We start from the raw sequence: 7,660 nt of genomic DNA, 5'->3' as shown, positions 1-7,660 counted from the left end.
ACAGGGACCACCTTGTAACAGGGACCACAGTGTAACAGGGACCACAGGGTAACAGGGACCACGGTGTAACAGGGACCACAGGGTAACAGGAACCATACTGTAACAGGGACCATACTGTAACAGGGACCACGGTGTAACAGGGACCACCTTGTAACAGGGACCACAGTGTAACAGGGACCACAGGGTAACAGGGACCATGGTGTAACAGGGACCACAGGGTAACAGGAACCATACTGTAACAGGGACCATACTGTGACAGGGACCACGGTGTAACAGGGACCACAGGGTAATAGGGACAACGGTGTAACAGGGACAACAGGGTAACAGGGACCACAGTGTAACAGGGACCACGGTGTAACAGGGACCATACTGTAACAGGGACCATACTGTAACAGGGACCACGGTGTAACAGGGGCCACGGTGTAACAGGGACCACAGGGTAACAGGGACCACAGTGTAACAGGGACCACAGGGACCACAGTGTAACAGGGACCACAGGGTAACAGGGACCACAGGGTAACAGGGACCATACTGTAACAGGGACCACAGGGTAACAGGGACCATACTGTAACAGGGACCACATGGTAACAGGGACCATACTGTAACAGGGACCACAGGCTAACAGGGACCACAGTGTAACAGGGACCACAGGGTAACAGGGACCACAGTGTAACAGGGACCGCAGGGTAACAGGGACCACAGGGTAACAGGGGCCATACTGTAACAGGGACCGCAGGGTAACAGGGACCACAAGGTAACAGGGACCACAGTGTAACAGGGACCACAGGGTAACAGGGACCACAGGGTAACAGGGACCACAGGGTAACAGGGACCATACTGTAACAGGGACCACAGTGTAACAGGAACCATACTGTAACAGGGACCACAGTGTAACAGGGACCACAGTGAAACAGGGACCACACTGTAACAGGGACCACAGGGTAACAGGGACCATACTGTAACAGGGACCTTACTGTAACAGGGACCACGGTGTAACAGGGACCGTACTGTAACAGGGACCATACTGTAACAGGGACCATACTGTAACAGGGACCATACCGTAACAGGGACCACGGTGCAACAGGGGCCACGGTGTAACGGGGGCCACGGTGTAACAGGGGCCACAGTGTAACAGGTAACAGGGACCATACTTTAACAGGGACCATACTGTAACAGGGACCATACTGTAACAGGGACCATACTGTAACAGGGACCACAGGGTAACATGGACCATACTGTAACAGGGACCACGGTGTAACAGGGACCACAGGGTAACAGGGACCACAGGGTAACAGGGACCACAGGGTAATAGGGACCACGGTGTAACAGGGACCACAGGGTAACAGGGACCACAGGGTAACAGGGACCACAGGGTAACAGGGACCACAGTGTAACAGGGACCACAGGGTAACAGGGACCACAGGGTAACAGGGACCACAGGGTAACAGGGACCATACTGTAACAGGGACCACAGTGTAACAGGAACCATACTGTAACAGGGACCACAGTGTAACAGGGACCACAGTGAAACAGGGACCACGGTATAACAGGGACCACACTGTAACAGGGACCACAGGGTAACAGGGACCATACTGTAACAGGGACCATACTGTAACAGGGACCACAGTGTAACAGGGACCACAGTGAAACAGGGACCACGGTATAACAGGGACCACACTGTAACAGGGACCACAGGGTAACAGGGACCGTACTGTAACAGGGACCATACTGTAACAGGGACCACGGTGTAACAGGGACCATACTGTAACAGGGACCACACTGTAACAGGGACCGTACTGTAACAGGGACCACACTGTAACAGGGACCGTACTGTAACAGGGACCACGGTATAACAGGGACCACACTGTAACAGGGACCACAGGGTAACAGGGACCATACTGTAACAGGGACCATACTGTAACAGGGACCACAGTGTAACAGGGACCACAGTGAAACAGGGACCACGGTATAACAGGGACCACACTGTAACAGGGACCACAGGGTAACAGGGACCATACTGTAACAGGGACCATACTGTAACAGGGACCACGGTGTAACAGGGACCGTACTGTAACAGGGACCATACTGTAACAGGGACCATACTGTAACAGGGACCATACCGTAACAGGGACCACGGTGCAACAGGGGCCACGGTGTAACGGGGGCCACGGTGTAACAGGGGCCACAGTGTAACAGGGACCGTACTGTAACAGGGACCATACTGTAACAGGGACCACGGTGTAACAGGGACCATACTGTAACAGGGACCACACTGTAACAGGGACCGTACTGTAACAGGGACCACACTGTAACAGGGACCGTACTGTAACAGGGACCACGGTATAACAGGGACCACACTGTAACAGGGACCACAGGGTAACAGGGACCATACTGTAACAGGGACCATACTGTAACAGGGACCACAGTGTAACAGGGACCACAGTGAAACAGGGACCACGGTATAACAGGGACCACACTGTAACAGGGACCACAGGGTAACAGGGACCATACTGTAACAGGGACCATACTGTAACAGGGACCACGGTGTAACAGGGACCGTACTGTAACAGGGACCATACTGTAACAGGGACCATACTGTAACAGGGACCATACCGTAACAGGGACCACGGTGCAACAGTGGCCACGGTGTAACGGGGGCCACGGTGTAACAGGGGCCACAGTGTAACAGGTACCATACTGTAACAGGGACCATACTGTAACAGGGACCACGGTGTATCAGGGACCAGAGTGTAACAGGGGTCATGGTAACAAAGCACAGGAATATCTCTTATTGCTCAAATCACCACAAACAAAAGATAAAATCCAGAGCAAACCCGTTCCAGCGAGACAGCTCCTGCCGTGACATGGCGATTGAGGGTGTGGGGGGCATATTGGAAATGTGCTGTGTAGTTTGAATAATTACACAGTTATTATATCATTGCATTTTTTCCTGATGGGGCTAATCCAGTGGAACTGTCTATCAATGATTAAATGACTGAAACATCCCTGAGCCTGGCTATATTACATCTGTCTGGATCCCTGACACAGATCACTGTCTGACTGAGTGAGTAAGCCTTGGACCAGTAAGCCTTGGACCAGCTATATTACATCTGTCTGGATCCCTGACACAGATCACTGTCAGACTGAGTGAGTAAGCCTTGGACCAGTAAGCCTTGGACCAGTAAACCTTGGACCAGTAAGCCTTGGACCAGTAAGCCTTGGACCAGTAAGCCTTGGACCAGTAAGCCTTGGACCAGTAAACCTTGGACCAGTAAACCTTGGACCAGTAAGCCTTGGACCAGTAAGCCTTGGACCAGTAAGCCTTGGACCAGTAAGCCTTGGACCAGTAAGCCTTGTCGGAGCCAGAACGGACCATACAGTCAGACGGGGAACTCCTTATTCATATTGGTACTGTGGAACAGACCGGATTAGAACAGATTTTAGAGTCAAAATAGTGTTGGTTCTGGGATTCGATCCCTCGTGGACTTGATCGGTCATATACGTGCTAAAGGGCATTAGTGTCATCCAACTAGACCGAGGGTGTGAAACTCATTCATTTAAAACACATTTAACATAAAATAAAACAATATATTTCTGCATTCCTAAAAGGTCTACCGTTTAGAATGCAGGTACGGGTCACGGCCATAGTTTGTGATTGTAGTGATATTGGGACACGGCTACAGTCTGTTAGTTTAGGGGTATTGGGACAGGCCATAGTTTGTGATTGTAGTGATATTGGGACACGGCTACAGTCTGTTAGTTTAGGGGTATTGGGACAGGCCATAGTTTGTGATTGTAGTGGTATTGGGACACGACCATAGTTTGTGATTGTAGTGGTATTGCTACACGGCTACAGTCTGTTAGTTTAGGGGTATTGGGACAGGCCATAGTTTGTGATTGTAGTGATATTGGGACACGGCTACAGTCTGTTAGTTTAGGGGTATTGGGACAGGCCATAGTTTGTGATTGTAGTGGTATTGGGACACGGCCATAGTTTGTGATTGTAGTGGTATTGCTACACGGCTACAGTCTGTTATTTTAAGGGTATTGGGACACGACCATAGTTTGTGATTGTAATGGTATTGGTTCACGGCTACAGTCTGTTATTTTAGGGGTATTGGGACACGGCCATAGTTTGTGATTGTAGTGGTATTGGTACACGGCTACAGTCTGTTATTGTCGGGGTATTGGGACACTGCCATAGTTTGTGATTGTTAGGGTATTGGGACACGACCATAGCCTGTGATTAAATACTCAATCTTTCCTTATCGCCTCTGGACCATATTCACAAAGAGTCTCAGAGTGCTGCTATATGATCAGGTTTGTTTTTAGATTATAATTATATGGACAGGGGGAATCTGATCCTACAGGGGGGACCTGATCTCTCTCTCTCTCTCTCTCTCTCTTTCTCTCTCTCTCTCACCCAGGGTATTGTGGTTTTTCTAAACAAATTAGGATTATTATTAGGATTAAAGTAAATCCACTCCCTCTGAATTGAAATCTCTCTCCTCTCCTTCCCACCTACTGCATGAGTCAATCCACAGGAGGAGAGATCCAGTTCACAGGGAAAAAAATCAATAACTGCTACTTTATAAGTGGGCTGAGTCCTAGAGAGGAGAGGAAAGGAAAGGAAAGGAGGGGAGAGGGAGACGTGGGGAGGGGGAGAGGAAAAGGGAGGAGAGGATATAAGACCTGGGATCTACCTAATGAGGAATGGGTCACTCAGCATTAGAGGGATTACCCCATACAAGAAGAAGACAACAGTCACTGAAAAGAGAAAGGAAGTGAATGAGTCAGAGAGGTGAGGAGAGGAGAGAGCAAGACAGAGAGATGGACCCTCTTCAACCAGAGAGGAGGCTGCTGAGGGGAGAACGGCTTATAAAAATGGCTGCATCAAATGCAGGGAAAGTATTAGCTTACTTTGACATTACTTTAGCTAATATGGTGACAATGATGTTGGCTGTGTGTAGCGGTTTGGCTTGGAAAGTTTTTGTTTTCTCCTGGTGTACATATACAGCTGATGTGTTGGTCATTAAAGTCCAACAAGCGAAGGGAAGACGTGAAAGGAGGAGAGCGCACAACGTGGCTGCTATGAAAACTGTGAACTGTGTTTACGTGTGATCTCATCCCGTCGATTCTGTTGAAAGAATTTTATAAACCGAAGCAAACGGAACAAAACGGGAATTAAATAAAAACCCTTAAGAATTTTCAGATTTACACCATTTTCACTGGGCTATCTGTTGCTGCCAAGTCATGATTTCCCTGGGGGTTTAGCCTTGCAATAGCCAAGTGGTGAGACACATAGCCCTCTATATTTAAATGTTTCAGGTACACTCTGATAGGTGTCTACGTCACATACAGTATCTTCTATTGACATTATCTTCTATTGTTGTCACACACACACACTATATCAGTATCTCTTCATCACTTCACCCCTCTCCCCCTTCTCCCTAAATCCTCTAGGTTATATCAACTGTTTTGATGAACTCCTCCTGCTTCTGTACTGGCTGACACAGAGGGCACAGCATGATCATAGGTGAGATGTCAGATCAACAGGAAGTTGAGTATTAAAGATAGGATTTACATTGAAATAGAGACAGAGATGTAGTTGTCTCAGAGTTAATGATCCCAGGTCAGTTTATATTATACAGGAAGTATTATTAAAGAGATGTAGTTGTCTCAGAGTTAATGATCCCAGGACAGTTTATATTATACAGGAAGTATTATTAAAGAGATGTAGTTGTCTCAGAGTTAATGATCCCAGGACAGTTTATATAATACAGGAAGTATTATTAAAGAGATGTAGTTGTCTCAGAGTTAATGATCCAATGTCAGTTTTGCATTTCACCTCCTGATGATTATGATGACTGACCATGTTAGAATAAAAAAATAAATAATTCTGTAATGATATGCTATGTGGTTTGTAAGCAAACATAACATGTAAGGTAATTTATTTGAAAAGTCATTACCTGAGTAGCAAGCTGCGCCTTGGTCGTTAGAGCAAATCTGGTATGTGATAGAAGGTGGGGGTGGGGGGGGGGGGGGGTGGGGGGGGGTTGGGGGGGTTCACACCTAGCTCAGTTATTTTACTATTCTTTAGTAAAGGTTGATTAGTCTATTGTTCAGTTATTAACCCCCCTCCAAAACTTGCAACAAATTGTTGTTGTTGCCATCTAGTTCCTTTCCCTCTTCCATGCTCTCTCTCTCTATTCATCTGTCAATCATATGTTTTGATGTGAGAGAGGAAGCCAGTCCCGTCATCACCACCTCACCCGCGCTTAAGATAACCTTCGGGCCAACTGGGGGCCCAAGGTTGGTTAGGAGACACCGCAATTGTGACGAACTGAGAGAATATTAGGGTAGCACTGTAATTCATTAATCATATGCTGTCTGCCTCTGTTCTTACCTCTTTCTGTTTCTGTCTACTACACCTCTCTCCCCACCTCGTCTGTCTTCCTCGTTTTATAATGCACACCATATGTGCATTGAAGTACAGATTGAACTTGTATTTATAATATAATATTACAATTATCATAATTATAATGCATTTATTTATTTATAATACCTGGATAATTAACTTTTTTCAATAAAGCGTTTCACATTCTCTACTGTTTGTATCTCATTGAAATAGTGTCCTGTGTCCTCAGATTAATGCAGATGAAGGGAGTTAAAAAATGAATAGTTTTTTTCTGTATATATGAATTACAAATCAATCATGTTTCTAGTCTATTGCTTAGTTACAATGTGTAATCATTGATGTCCCAGGAGCAGGAGTGGTAAACACTGTTGAAGTGTACAATTGTAATACATACATGCAGACACAGCATCATTCAAATAATGAAGTTTGATTTGACTGAAAAATAATGTCTCAGAGATTCATACCTGAAACGCACCTTTATTTGCCAAGGAAGAGTGCATGATCAGTGAATATATTCAATGTACAGGCAACAATGTGAGAATATGGTAAAAACTACAGCACATATATACTTATATACATGTATGGACTTGTTATTTTTTTATCCTCCTCTACACAATAAGTAAGTAAATCGTTAGCTAGCTATGTTACTTCAGCTGCGTTACATTCAATTTGCAGTAAATGGTTTAGCTAGCTATGTTACTTCAGCTGCGTTACATTCAATTTGCAGTAAATGGTTTAGCTAGCTATGTTACTTCAGCTGCGTTACATTCACTTTGCAGTAAATGTTGTAGCTAGCTAGATTATTTACACCCACTGTTTCACAAAACAAGAGCCTGGTTTGAATGGTTTTCGCAGGAGTCCCTAAAACATTAAACAACACTAATTACAAACGAATGATCCTGTCATAACACTAGCTAGCTGGCTAATGTTAGCTAGTCAGAAAACTTGCTAAAAGTGATTTTTGTAAATGAACTTTATGACAAAAAAAATATGCACAAACTTTTGTCTCTACATTAACTAACATATTCCTCTCAATTGTATTTATTTTTTTGCTCGTTATTGCGATCTAAGTACTTACATTTGGTTTCACCGTAATGTTTTGTCAGCCATCTTTGCTGAAGAAAGTCACCAGGCAAATGCATAATGAGTGCTCTAACTCCTCCTTGTGGTGGTCTGGAGAAATTGAAGCAGTGACGCTGGACGCTATGCAACTTTTAAAGGAGGAACCACTGTTATATAGAC

Source organism: Oncorhynchus mykiss, chromosome 17, assembly GCF_013265735.2.
Source record: "Oncorhynchus mykiss isolate Arlee chromosome 17, USDA_OmykA_1.1, whole genome shotgun sequence".
NCBI lineage: Eukaryota > Metazoa > Chordata > Actinopteri > Salmoniformes > Salmonidae > Oncorhynchus > Oncorhynchus mykiss.
The sequence above is the reverse complement of the archived record's forward strand: the minus strand, read 5'-3'. Positions refer to the sequence as shown.